The sequence below is a fragment of the Tamandua tetradactyla genome, chromosome 11 (assembly GCF_023851605.1).
Source record: "Tamandua tetradactyla isolate mTamTet1 chromosome 11, mTamTet1.pri, whole genome shotgun sequence".
In the NCBI taxonomy this organism is placed as follows: domain Eukaryota; kingdom Metazoa; phylum Chordata; class Mammalia; order Pilosa; family Myrmecophagidae; genus Tamandua; species Tamandua tetradactyla.
Window position 1 is genome coordinate 31,284,754 of NC_135337.1, and position 15,216 is coordinate 31,299,969.

At 40.0% G+C, this 15,216-nt stretch overlaps 1 protein-coding gene and 1 non-coding gene across 4 annotated transcripts in view; both read left to right on the plus strand.

Annotated features, from left to right (window-relative positions):
• Positions 1-15,216, plus strand: part of DIPK1A (divergent protein kinase domain 1A) — a 146,869-nt gene that overhangs the window by 117,082 nt on the left and 14,571 nt on the right. The gene's annotated exons all lie outside the window — the stretch shown is intronic.
• LOC143651027 (U6 spliceosomal RNA) lies at positions 6,996-7,102 on the plus strand. Its single transcript, XR_013159773.1, has one exon. It is a non-coding gene; the product is annotated as a U6 spliceosomal RNA (small nuclear RNA).

Genomic DNA, 15,216 nt, shown 5'->3' on the forward strand with positions numbered 1-15,216 from the left:
ATTGGGCCACAGCCTTGGTTTGGGGGCATTTGTCTACATGTAAGTTACTATACTTTTATTCTTTTGTCTTTTTATGACAAATTTTTTTTAACTTAGAGTATTGTACAAACTCCGATATATTTCATATAAATTATGTACTGTGTGTAAATTTATCTAATTTATTAATCAAGTGCATTTTTTATAATTTCATTCCTGAAAATCACTAAGAAATATTAGTGTTATTTTTTTGAGCTGTTCTCTCTAACCAGTGACTAATTTTTAAAAAAAAGATTTAGGGTAATGCTATAAGGTTAATTGGATTGTTTGGGTTTTTTAACAGTTTTATTCACACACCATAAAATCCATCCAAAGTGTATAATCAGTGGCTCTTGGTATAATCAGAGTTATGTGTTTACCACCAAAATCAATTTGGGAACATTCTCATTGCTGGAAAAAAACCTCTTATCCACCCCCCCCCCCCCCATTATTGATGCTTAGCATTGGTATAGTACCTTTGTTACAATTTATGAAAGAATATTGCAATGTTACTGTTAACTATGGTCTATAGTTTCATTAGTTTGCATCTTCTTTAGTGTCTAACCATAAAGAAACTTTGCACAGCTTGATTCTGTAGATGAGATTCCCTAGATACACCACATTTCATTTGCTGGAGTCTTAAAAAAATCGTTGTATATGTTACTAGAATAAAATTTTAAAACACCACCATAGGACTGCACAACACAGTGAACTCTGTTGTAAATGATAGACTTTAGTTAATAGTACAATTAATTTCAAATATTCATTCATGAATTGTTATGAATGTATCAAACTAATACAATGTTAATAAGGTGATGTATGGGAATTCTGTATTTTTTGCATACTTTTTCCGTAAACCTAGAACTTCTCTAATTTAAAAAATGAAAGAAAAAAGCGGGGGAGGAAGAATGTTCCTTTTATACATTTCTCAGAACATGTTTTATGTTGATTTCCTCTGACAAGTACCTCTATGATGGTGAGTGCTTTTTCTAAGCTTCTACCAAGGTAGTAATAAGGAATCACTGTACCACTCTAGTGAAGCTTCGTGACTATTATATGAGCATACCCTTTAAAATGGAAGTATTAAAAGATAAAAGAGCCTCTAAATTTTATTGCAGTCTGTTTGGAAACTCGATCTCTAGAAATAATGGTTTGTTGCTTAAAGCACCTAGCTTAAGATGTGCATAATTTAAAATATTTAGAACCGAGAATTAGTTTTCTCGAGTCCTTTAAAAGGGGAAACATTTGAAGAGAACTCCAGTGCAGGCACAGACACAGGTGTTTGGAAATGCACATAGAGAAGCCTGGAGAGCAGACGCTTGAGCGGTAACAGAACCAACATGAGACCCAGATGTTTGGAGATGCAGGGCCCAGCAAACATTGCCGTGTGCCTTCACATGAGATGCGAAGCAAGCCAGAACCCAGAGTTGTGTCCCGGAAGAGCTAAGTTAAGGCCCACAGATGCCCAGTGAGGAATTCCCACAAGAAACAGAGGCTGGAAGCAACGAAACCAAGAACAAGGACCAACAGATGCCAACCGTGTTCGTCCCCAGCTGACAGAGGTGTTCCAGATGGCATCAGTATAAAGATCTGTATGAATGGACTCACTGAACGTCTGGACTAAAAGAGACAGAAAACAGACAAATTAAAGGAAATGTGGCTTCAGAGGCAGGATCATGGAATCTAAGGTCCAGACCCAGGAAATCTCACGCCAGGGAAGCAAACCCACCCATGTATGGGGAGAGGGTGAGTTCGCCTGAGCAGCAGAGGGTGAGCCTTCCGCTTCATTGCTCAGGCAGCATTGTGCCACCTCAGGCCTCAGAAAGGGTAGCGCCCATAAACCAGGGATTGGGGCAAGCCTGGCTGCCACCCCATCATTCTGAAGTGTTGAGCATGAGCCCCGGAGATGGCAGAGATCCCAGGTGCTGCCCCATGTATGGTGAGGGTGGAGCCGAGAAAACATTCCCCCCAATGAGCCCCAATGTTGCATCCACCCCAGCATTTGGGTCCAAGTTCAGTGACAGCAGTTTCCACCATAATATCTGATCTACCAAGAACAGCGACCACAGGGCACTTCAGGGATAAAGAGGTTAGTCTCACAAATGTATTCCTCACAGTCTGGTGAAAGGTGTGTCCTCTGAACACTCCTGGGGTGCTTGAGCAGGTCTTACATGACAAATCCACACTAACATTCTAGTCCCTCTAAGCCTCTGTATTCCCTCATCTTCATGGTTCTGGCATTTCGACCTCAGGTAATGTTGGTCCCTTTTAGTCCATACTTCAGCCAACCACCTAAATACACTGTTCGAGTCCTTTTAACCCATTGAGCTAAAACATTGAATCCAGAGTCTCTGTTCAATGGGCCTATAACAATAAATTAGCTTAATCCATCTTTATAATTCGTCCACCATTATCCTACACCTTTAATATCCATTTCCACACATATTCCCTGTATATGTCTGTATAAATGGAAAAATCATGCTGTTCTTTTGGAGTGTAGCACACATCCTCTAAGGACACACTTTGGACCTCACCTTTTGCGGCCTGTTGAACTTCAATCTAGCTAAAGGTCTGGAAGAAAAGAGGGGTGTTGCTGGTGGGTCAGGAGAAGAATTAGAAGTGCCTTTCAAGGCAACTACCTCAGGGCATTCCATTGCAGTTTCATCGGGTGAAACAGGATTAATCTCTTCAGATAGAGGAGTGGGGACTGGTTCTTCAGGGAAGGCAGTTATGGGTTTATCAGGCACAGCAGGGTTAATTTCTTCAGGTGGAGGTTGGGTGGCTGATTCCTAGGGCAGATTGGAGATTGTCTGGCTGATTTCCCCAAAAGATCATTACAGGTTTATCTGGCAAAGACACAACAGAATCTAGGGTTTCAGTGTCCCCACCATCATTCTTATCAACCCATATGTCCCCATTCCAGTTTTCAGGATCCCATTCCTTTCTAATCAACGCCTTCACACTAACAGCAGACATCCTGCAAGGTTGGGAATTTATTTTGTAATTCAACCACTCACACAATGAGACTCTGGGTCTGGTTTTCAGAAATCTCAAATATGTGGCTTCATGAAATAAGATTTTCTTTTGGGGCACACATAGAAACTTTCACATCCTTTGTGCAGCACTTGAGTTGAGAATTTAAAGCGTTGAGCTCAACCTTTCTTGTACAGCTCTATCCAGCATATTTAGGAACATCATTATATCTTTTAATGCCATGAAACTCCTTCAAGGTGTGAAAAACACTCTCACAAAGAGCCTTGCCTCTTATAAGCATTTGAATAGCCCTATCCAGTAGTGATATTTTGCATATCTCTATTGCCAGCTCATATGGTGGTCTTGATTAATTGGAGAAAGAGTAACTAGTGCCTTTGAATCTAATCAAGGTAGAGAATCAGTTTGATCAGTTTGAAAACCACCCCCCAACCAATTTAAAACTCTCAACCTTAAGATTCTTTTTCTCAAGATCCACTCCTGGGGGATAACATCATCAACATGGCAATGTAAACAGCTGCTGAAAACCTCTCCCCAGGGATTCAAAAAAAAAGAAAAGAACAATTGTGAATTTTTCAGAGCTCTGGAGGAAGATATAGACTGGAGAAGGTCCCTGCAGGTGCCACATCAAGAGAAAGATAAATATCAGGTAGAAGACTCCATCTCAGAGAAGACAATTCCCTCTCCTCCCCTCAGCTGGTCTCACATACAGCATGGGGGAACACAGAAACAGCAGCTGCAATCCCTTCCACTGTGGACACAGAACAAAATTTCTCTCACAATAGCGAGACAAACCCCACTGTTTGGAGACCCTGGGGACAGGGGAGAGCATCTCAAGACCCAGGCCAGTGAGGAATATGTGGACACAGTCTGTGTTTCCAGCCCTGAGTTGGAAAGTCCCTTCCCCCATCCCTGAAGGAAACACAGCTGATGGTCCTATCCCTGCCTGGTGGTCTGCCAAATACTGAGTCAGCTGGGAGTGTTCTACCACAAATGAAGTGGTGGACGCTGCCCCACTTTGAACCACATTTTGTCTGGCAAAGTGAGGGCACAGGAAACCCGAAGTTGTAAAGCATCGCCACCTTCTGGACAGAATAGGAAGTGCAAGGGAACTGAAGGGTTTTTTCAGATACTTTGCAGAGAATGTATCAGAACCACTGGGACTGGTCTAGACACCCCCTATACAGAACGTGCCCCTGTGTTGGCTGAGAAATACAGATGACCCAAGGTTAAAACAGTGGCCTTATACAAACACAGATCTGCGGGCCAGCAAAAAACAGAGCACCACAAGGTCCCAGCAGACTTGTTTTACCCACAAGCAGAGACCTTGAAGTGATGCCTAGTGCCTAACCCCCATTCCTGAGGCAGGTCACTGTCGGCATTCACTTTTGGGGGGTGACCAAGGACAGAGCCAACAAGAGCTGAAAAATTCTTTCCAGTGAAACAGAAGCCATATTAGAATTCTAGAGTAAGTGGAAGTGAATGCCAAAGAACATATAGAGAACAAAGCTAATCAACAAGAGTACCCTAGGTAAAAGAATGAAAATGACCTCCAAAATAAACTGATCAAGGAAATCAGATGTCTTGACGCCTGGAAAATTTATGAGTCACACTAGGGAGGACAAAAATATGGCCCAGTCAAAGGAACAAACTAATACTTTTAAGGGGAAACAGGAGTTGAAACTAATTAATGTTCAGTCAATTCAAAAATCAAATCAATGAGTTGCGGGAAGATACGGCAAAAGAGATGAAGAATATAAAGAAGACAATGGGCGACTATAAAGAACTTGAAAGCTTGAGAAAACAAATGGCAGAACACCCTCTTCATCCAGTGTATGGACAGATGAATAAGAAAATAAAGACAAAAATAAATAAATAATAGGTGGGATAGTGGGTATGGAAGTTTTGGGTGTTAGCTTTTACTTTTATTTTGATTCTTATATTTATTGTTTTTGGAGTAATGAAAATGTTTAAAAATCGATTGTGATGATGAATGCACAACTAGATGATTATACTGTGAACCACTGATTGTACAATTTGGATGATTATATGATATGGTCTGTGAATATATCTCAATAAAATTATATTTAAAAAAAGAAGAAGAAGAAGATCCACTCCCAGTACCAAAGCTGTATTAGTCAGGGTTCTAGAGAGAAAAAGAATTGATAGGATATATATATATATATATAATGTTATATTATGAGTTTTTTATGAGAATTGTCTCACGTGGCTGTGAGGATGCACAAGTCCAGATTCTGTAGGGAAGGCTGCAAGCTCAGCACTCCAATGAAGGTTTTCAATGAACTCCCTAGAAGAAGCAGGCTTGCTGAAGTAGAGATGAAAATTCTCTCTTCTGACTGCTGAAATCATCACTTCTCCTTTTAAAGTCTTTAGCTGATTGAATGAGGCCTCTCTCATTATTGAAGGCAAACTCCTCAGTTGAGTGTAGATCTCATCATCCATAGATGCAATCAACTTACTGATGATTTACGTTCATAAAATGCTTTCACAGTAACAATCAAGCCAGTGCTTGCTGTACCAAACAACTGGACACCATAGCCTGGCCAAACTGATACATGAACTTAACCATCAAAAAGATATGCAGAGAAGGGTGCACAAGCGGTTCGGTGGTAGAATGCTTGCCTTCCATGCGGGAGACCCGGGTTCGATTCCTGAATCCACCCCTACCCCCCCCCAAAAAGAAACGATATCCAGCAAAGCCAAACGTAGTAGAAAAACTCTGAAAAAAAATTAAGATTGTGAGAAAGAAAGTGAATGCCACAAAGACAACTGTTAAGGAGTGGCCAGAAAAGTAAGAGAAAAACATGAAGAGAGAAATCACTAGGAATGAATTTTTAGGCAGTATGATCAACAAGGAAAAATGCTGAAGAGAAAATTAAAATAACTGAAATTTGCAGTTCATAGTTAACTGTTAGGAGTGTTATAAGTATTTGCAAAACATAATACAATCAAAAGTCAAAATGCATGGGATTGAGTTGAGCTGGGGGCAAATAAGTATAGACAGCAAGTATAAACTATTGTTTTCAGAAACTGTGATGGGCAGTTGTTTTAAATTGACCTAATTCATTTTGATCGTGCACACTCTTTAAGATTGTATTTGAAAGATAGCAGTAGTCATTGAAAATGTTTGATATAGGTAATGATTACTCCCACACAACCTTATTACTAAGTTATAATGAAAACAACCTCTGCTACACATACAGGTATTTATTAAACACATTTATTTGCAGTCATATAATCTGTTCTGTAAACTCATTAAAGTTCTGTGTCCTTTCAGATGCTCCATCAACATGCATGAAAGATTTTCTAGAGGCAGAAACGATACTGCAGATTCAAGCTTCTGTTAACCTTATGATTAGCATCAGACAACTGGAAAGCCTAAACCAAAAATTCCCAAAATGTGGGCTCTTAGATCAGCGGGATCACCTCTACCTGGGAACTTGGCCCCACCCAAGACCTACTGAGTCAGAAATTCTGGGGACCAGCAATCTGTTTTAACACGTCCTCCAGCTGGTCTGGAGCTCCCTAAAATTTAAGGTCTGCTGTAAACCAATGATTAGCTTCAGGCACATTCCTAAAGATAAAGGCTACAGCCTCTGCTGGTTCTTATGCCTTCTTTGTGAAAACATAAGAAATACCTCTCATATTTTAGCCAATCCACATATCTTAAATACCTTTACTTTCACAAGGATTGTCCATTTCTAACATTCACCATGCCATGAATTTCACCCATAAAATCGTAATTTGCTAATTAGCAAAATCTCAAACCAGTCATGAGCAAAATATAAATAAAAGAAGTGCTTATAATAGCTGCCTCTGGAGTCCGGGCTTCCCGATTAGAACTCTAGCTGAGCACTCTGTGCGTTCCGCACGGGGCCTTTAGAATTAAGGTTGTGATTTAAACACGCACACACACACACAAATATCACACTGTGTGTGCGCCAGATGATTTAAAAGTAAATTATAGAGTGCTCGCTTCGGCAGCACATATACTAAAATTGGAACGATACAGAAAAGATTAGCATGGCCCCTGCGCAAGGATGACACGCAAATTCGTGAAGCGTTCCATATTGAAAAAAAAAGTGAATTATGGACATGATAACAGAAGAGAAGGAAGGAGTAAATCTCTTCACTCTTGGGTTGGGGAAGAGGAGAGGCAGGGAGAGCCCTAGATGTGTGGAGGTTGATTTGAGCATGTCTAAGGGCTGAGAGAAAGAAGCAGGCAAGAGTGCAGAAAATGGTGAAGACTGAAATAGAGACTGTTGGAGGATTTTCAGGCATTGTTAAGGATGTTTTTTTAACTTATTAAAGAAAGATTGATGAATTTATCTGAAATACATTTTTAGAACATGGTTCTTATGTAAAACCTAGCAATATCCATCTGTTCGTTGTTATCGCCCCCTTGTGGTATGGCTTCGACAGTTTATGAGATTGTTCCTTCAACACCTGCTGGTTTTGTAAAATTTAGCTAAAGCATGCCATCTTCTGGTACTAGGAGGAGTGTGCGGGCAAAGGTGGGGGGGCGGTGCTGGTTAGTAGAATCCTCATAATGAATCTTAGGAAAGGAGCTACCCTTGACATTTTCTGTTGATTATCCTATTGTAAAGTTGAGCATTCTTTATAATCTCTGTGTCTTTTGATTAGGTCATATTACTGACAGTAATTTGTAGTGTGTGGCTGTGCCTGAGAAACAAAACCGTGTATGGCCACCCATCCTTTTCATACAAGCATATGGGAATGTGCTTTGGGTTTGTGAGGAAAGCAGCAACTTGCAGAGCCTGTTGTTTGTGACTCCCTCTTTCACGGAAGGTGGACTTGAAACATTTGCTCGAAACAAGAATCTGATTCTTGTAGCTGAATGCCAGGCTGGTCATCTCTCCTTAACAGGGTCCTAATAAGATAAAGGTTTGTGCTTTTTTTTTTTATGTTTTAGATATTATGGAAAACAATTGGCATTGTGCTTTTTCACATTTCGTAATACAAATGAAAATTACTTTTTTGTCCCACTACTCCCCTCCGAAACTAGGCTCTCTTTGACAGGAAGGGGGAACAAAATCTTCCTTGTCATGCTGTTAGAAAACTCCCCAGAGTCACAGCGCCATATCTCCTGGTGAGGTAGAACAAGTAATATAAAACTGATTCAACCCTTTACTGTTATCTGTCTGGTCAGGTCACTCCTGGCTGAGTGGCATCATCATGGGACAGGCAGGAGGTCTGATCTTAGGGGTCCAGGCGTCATTGGCAGGTGGCCTCGTTCCAGCAGCAGGTCCCACTGGCATCATCCCAGGACGAGGAGGGCCCATCCTTGGCATCATGGGGGGCCCCCCTTATGGGGTGCTGGCATCCTCCCAGGGTGGGGAGGATCCGGGAGACTGGGGGAAGGTGGGATCATCGCCCCTGCAGGAGGAGGAGCAGAAAATGGAGTAGGAGGCACCTTTCTTTGTTGAAATGCAGCTGTTGTTTTGCCCTGAACCTGCCCTTCCGTCCATTTCCGACAGTCGTCCTTCACTCACGTTCTCTTTCTGTTTCCTACCGCTCGGGGTGTCCTTGTCACGGATGGGCAGCCTGGCGAGGTACACATCGCAGGGGTCACAGCTGCACATGTTGCTCTGTGGCCCCGGTTGCTCCTTCCCTCAGTGAGGTTTTATAACCAAAACCACTGCATTGCTTATGTTGGTCATTTAATAAATATTTAATGAGCACTTAAATACTAAACTCTCATGGAGTCGAGTCACTTCCTTCAAATCATCTTACCTCCTCCCAGGGAAGACAACGTAGAACACAAATTACGTTCGATGTGGGAGTATAGGGAAAAAACAGGGTTGGAATATAGGGTCAGGAAGGAAATACACAGCCTCAAGATTAGGCACCGGAGGGCGGGTGTTACAGAAAAGGCCACATTTAAATCTTGACACAGGGGCAGAATTAAGGACCCAGGATTCTGGATTCAAGAAACAAAGATCAGGACGGTTGAAGGGGATAGCTTGTTAAGTCCTATCATTCATCCATTCAGCGAGAGCTTTTTAGCTGCAGTTTATGTGTCAGGAATTATGTAACATCCTAAGGAAACAAAGATGAAAGTTCTGATCTTGCCTTGATTGGCGTGTGCAAAAGGGATGAAGGTGACTAGAACACTGTAGTGGGAGCATTGTGGAGAGGCAGCTTTATTGGATCTGCTCTGCTGTGTCTTCTCCAAGTAATTTTGGTTCTTTTACCTTCATGGTTAAATAAAGCATAAGCTCTTTTTTTTTTTTTAAGTTTGTGAACTTGAAAAATTATTTAATGACATTATTCCTTGCAATTACATGCTGGTAATGAATACCATCGTAGTCTGACAATAAAGTTTATTTCTGGGAGAAATACCTAGCATAGAAAGGCTCACTTGAACTGCGGTTGGATGTGGAAGCTCCTTTATCTGCATGTGATGTGTGGTTTGGCTTTTTTGTTTGTTTGTTTGGCTTTTGGGGGGATGGGTTGAAAGAAAAACTGTTTTAACTGCAAAATATATGCAGAGTTGGTCAAAACCGACTAAAGAACAAATCTACATTTTTAGGTGCTCTTTCAAAATCAGGCCTCTATTCTGAATTACCCACCAACTGGTGGGAATTCAAATTCACCTCCTTTTTAAAATGCATATTCTTAAAACTTTTGCAGTTGAAGCACAGGCTCTTGAGGCAGACTATTTACATTCAGATTCCAGCTCTACAGATAACCTGCTCTGCAAATTTCTTAACCTCTCTTGCCTCAGTTTCTTTATCAGTAAAAATAGAGATAGTAGTGTTTTGCTTTGCTGAAACTGCCAGAATGCAATATACTAGAAATGGGTTGTCTTTTACAATGGGGTTTTTATACACTTAAAACTTTACAGTTTTGAGGCCATTAAAAATGTCCCTTTCAGATGGAAACAGCCAAAATGTCCATCAACAGACGAGTGGCTAAACAAACTGTGGTATATACATACGATGGAATATTATGCAGCTTTAAGACAGAATAAACTCATGAAGCATGTAATAACATGGATGGACCTAGAGAACATTATGCTGAGTGAGACTAGCCAAAAACTAAAGGACAAATACTGTATGGTCCCACTGATGTGAACCGACATTAGAGAATAAACCTGGAATATGCCATTGGTAACAGAGACTATCAGGAGTTAGAAATAGGGTAAGATAATGGGTAATTAGAGCTGAAGGGATACAGACTGTGCAACAGGACTAGATACAAAAACTCAAAATGGACAGCACAATACTACCTAATTGTAATGTAATTATGTTAAAACACTGAATGAAGCTGCATCTGAGCTATAGTTTTTCTGTTTGTTTGTTTTGTTTTTTATATATGTTTTTGTATTTTTTATTTTTATTTTTTCTCTATATTATCACTTTATTTTTCTGTTGTCTTGCTATTTCTTTTTCTAAATCGATGCAAATGTACTAAGAAATGATGATCATACATCTATGTGATGATATTAAGAATTACTGATTGCATATGTAGAATGGAATGATTTCTAAATGTTGTGTTAGTTAATTTTTTTTTAGTTAATAAAAAAAAAATGTCCCTTTCAAGACATCAACAGGATGATACCTGGATTCTGAAGGCCAGTTACCAGCAAGTTTGGTCTCCTCTGTCACATCGGAAGCCACATGGTGGCATCTGCTGGTCCTTCTCTCCAGGTTTCATTGCTTTCAGCTTCTGGCTTTTCCCATCTATCTACTTCGCTGGGTGCTTCTCTGAATTTCATGTCTTAGCTTCTGTATGTATTTTATCCTCTTACAAAGGACTCTAGTAATAGAATTAAGACCCACCTTAAATGAGGGGGGTCAATTCTCAATTGAAATAACCTAATTATAAGGCCCCACCTATAGTAGGTCTATACCCACAGGAGTGGAGTAAAAGAACATGACCTTTTCTGGGATACATACAACTTCAAACTACCACAAATAGCAATACCTATTTTATAAGGAAGTTACGAGGATTAAAGAGACATACATGGAAAACTCTTAGAACAATGCTGGCACATTAGAAAGCAACATGTCAAAGACCTGTGTACCTACCTGTGTACAACCTGTGTACCTACCTGTGCACAACCTGTGTACCTACCGTCTACCTAATGTATCTTAAACATTTGCCATATTTGCTTCCAATTTTTTAAAGTAAAAAAAATAGACATTACAGACACAGTAGAAGCCCACTTTATCCTCCCCTCTGAAATAATCACTGTTTTACAAGTTGGTGTTAGTCCTTGCCATCTGTATTTTTATACTTTCACTAGGTACGTATGTGTACATAAACAATGTATGGTATTGCTGTGCATATTTCTAAATTTTAGTAAATGGTGTTGAACTGCATATTTCTTCAACCTTTTCCACTTAACATTATGCTTTCAAGATTTTTTCTTGTTAATATGTGCGGCCTTGTTCTTTCATTTTGATTACTACGTAGTATTCCATTGTATGAATATATAACAATCTATTTAGCTGTTCTGTTGGTGGACATTTACGTTGTTACCTGTTTCCCACTCTTACACATAGTACTATATTCTGCTGGTGCCCTGTGGCCATCCCAGATCTGCACCTAAGTCTGCTTTCTTTGGGAAGGAAAGATTTTTGACTGCTGACTCAATTTTTTAATGTTTATTAGTCTATTCAGTTTTACTGTTTCTTCTTGCATCATCTTTGAATATTTATATTTTTCTAGAAAAATTGTTCACTTCGAATGTGTCCTAGTTTGCTAGCTGCCGGAATGCAATATACCAGAAATGGAATAGCTTTTGAAAGGGAGAATTTAACGAGTTGCTGGTTTACAGTTCTAAGGCCAAGAAAATGTCCCAATTAAAACAAGTCTATAGAAATGTGCAATTTAAGGCATCCAGGGAAAGATACCTTGGTTCAAGAAGGCTGATGAAGTTCAGGGTTTCTCTCTCATCTGGAAAGGCACATGGCGAACACAGTCAGGGCTTCTCTCTCAGCTGGAAGGGCACATGGCAAACACGGCGTCATCTGCTACCTTATTCTCCTGGCTTCTGGTTTCATGAAGCTCCCCAGGAGGCGTTTTCCTTCTTTATCTCCGAAGATGGCTGGCTGGTGGACTCTGCTTCGTGGTGCTGCTCTCTCTGAATCTCTATTCTCCAAAATATTTCCACTTTTATAGGACTCCAATAAACCAGTCAAGACCCACCCAAATGGGTGGAGACATGTCGTCCCCTAATCCAGTTTAACAACCATTCTTGACTAAATCACATCATCCAGGGAGATGATCTCATTACAGTTCAAACATACAGTATTGAATAGAGATTATTCTACCTTTATGAAATGGGATTTATATTAAAACATGGCTTTTCTAGGGGGGCATACTTCCTTTCAAACCAGCACAAAATGTATTGCCATAAAGTTGTTTATATTATTCATTATCACTACCTTTGTCTTTGTAAAAATATTTATTATGCCTTCTCTTACTCAAAAGGCTTATTTCTTTTGTTAAAGTTTTCAGAGAACTAACTTTTGGTATTGTGGGTTCTTTTCATTAATTTCTGCTTTTATTATTTTATTCTACTTTTGGGGATTTACTCTATTGTTATTGTGGTTTGGGGTCTGAATTTGAATGCTTACTCATTTATATTGTCTCATTCTTTTCATCATTGCATTTACTTTTTTTTTTTTTTTTTTGCAAGGGTGGGTACCAGGAAGCAAACCCTCATCATTGCATTTAAAGCTATAAATTTTCCTCTAAGAAAACTGCTTTAGCCGCATTTCACAATAACCTTTATTGTTCAGTTCTAAATGTTCTACATTTCATTTGTGATTTCTGCTAAACCCATCAATTGTTTAGGAGTATGGTTTTTGGTTTCTGTATATGTCTGTGTCCATTTTACACTATTTTTTAGTTGTAGAATTCTTATTTTGTTGTGGTCAGAGAACCACATGTTGTTTAAATTCCTTGGAAACCCTCAACTTCACCTGCAGGAAGTTTCACTTAAGGTTCTGAATACCCCCACCCCCCACCTTTGCCTCAATGAAGAAACATGCCAATGAAATTGCCGACCATCTGCCACCAAGCAGGAATGCCCCACAGATGGTGCTTCATTTCCTTAAAAATCCCCCGAGGTTGACCACATGGAAGAAGGCATTGAGCATCTCCCACGTAGCCCCTGCCAAGCCAGATTGCTTGGCTCTTCCTATGAATGTGACACCTAATATTCTTGATTACAGCCAGATATGAAGGAGAAAGCAGGTGTGATCAAGGGCACAGCCAGGAACTTCTCTGCTATTGGTAGGTGAAGGACAACAGCTTTAGATGTTTGCACTTCACTCTGCACAAGAATGAAGTAGGACATGACTCTCAATCTCCATCAAAGCTATCCTTACCTTCACAGCACAATGTAGGAAATGCTGATAGGGAAGACCAGTGGACAAGTCTGAGGAGCTGGCTTGCCTCTCCGATTATCGCGTACTAAATGTGGTCCACTGTGTTCTGGCTATTTCCTTCGGGTCATGAAAATTTTAAACCCCAAAGCATAGGGCTCAGGAAATGATCCTCATTGCCTATCCCAGATAAGAGAAAGCCCAGGGTTGATTCCTGATAGACTGTGAGATCCCAGGAGCCAGAGCTGGGCAAGATTGATCTGTAAGCAGCATGGTGTCATCAGACTGAAGGAAGCAGACAGAGGGAGTGTGGTAGTTAGATTCAGTTGTCAACTTGGCCAGGTGAAGGCACTTAGTTCTGTTGCTGTGGACATGAGCCAATGGTACGTGAACCTCATCTGTTGCTGGTTATATCTGCAGTAAGCTAGGAGGCATGCCTGCTGCAATGAATGATGTTTGACTTAATCGGCTGGTGCTTAAATGAGAGAGCTCAACGTAGCACAGCCCAAGCAGCTTAGCATACCTCATCTCAGCACTCGCAGCTCAGCCCAGGCCTTTGGAGACGCAGAAAGAAATCACCCGGGGGAAAGTTGTTGGAACCCAGAGGCCTGGAGAGAAGTCCAGCAGAGACCATCCTGTGCCTTCCCATGTAAGAAAGAACCTCAGTGGAAAGTTAGCTGCCTTTCCTCTGAAGAACTAACAAAATAAATCCCCTTTTATTAAAAGCCAGTCCATCTCTGGTGTGTTGCATTCTGGCAGCTAGCAAACTAGAACAGGAAGAATCGGAAAGAATGGTCACAATGTAATTGAGAAAAGAAGAAAGTCTCAAGTAGAGATTGGGAGACAAAGATCTCTCAGGTATAGGAGCATAGCCAGAGCCTTTATTTCTTATTGTGGCAAATTATATAACATTAAAATTTGCCATTTTAACCATTTTTAAGGTACTATTAATTAATTGCTTTCACAATGTTGTACAACCGTCCCCACAGTGTATTTCCAAACTTTTTCATCAGCTCCAAAGAAACTCTGTGCCCCTTCATCAGTAACTCTCCCTCCTTCACTTCCTTCACCCCCATTATCTCAAATTCACTTTCTGCATCCATGAATTTGCCTATTCTAGAAGTTTAATATAAATGGAGTCATATATTTGTCTGTTTGTGTCTGGTTTGTTTCATTCAACATGATGTCTTCATGGTTCATCCATGTTAAAGAATGTATTAGAACTTCCATATGCCTTTGGCGATCTTGAATTTTTAACTTTGTTGATGCTCTCTGTTTTCTGAGGATAGTTTTTTTTAGATAGGTGAGCTTATTTGATTGACATTTATAGATGTGACTTAGTTCTGTAGCATACTTTATGGTCTACTTCTGTTCTTAAGGATTCGTTTGGTTTGTATTTTTCTTTAGTGGGTATGTATTTCTTTGCTTGCTTTGCATGTTACTTCTGATCATTTAGTCATGTTTGTCTTCTGTTTCTAGCTCTTCTAGTGTTTACCTTTGTAACTATAATTTTAAAGCATGTACTTCAGCCTGTATTTCTCTAGACCTTATCTGTTTATTCCCCAGTACAAGCAATGGCAAAATTACCGTATTGCTATTTGTTCTATATTCTTTACCCACCTAATTATAATCACATATGATATTATTCTGAGTTCTTCTAGTGGTTATTCTTTTGAATATACTTCTATCTCTGTTACTTGATTTATAAAACATATTAACCTTGAATATTAAAGATGTGTAAATGATACAGAATTTCTCTTTGAGGTGATGGAAGATTTCTGGTGATGGATGGTGATGATGGTGGCACAACATTGTGAATGTAATTTAC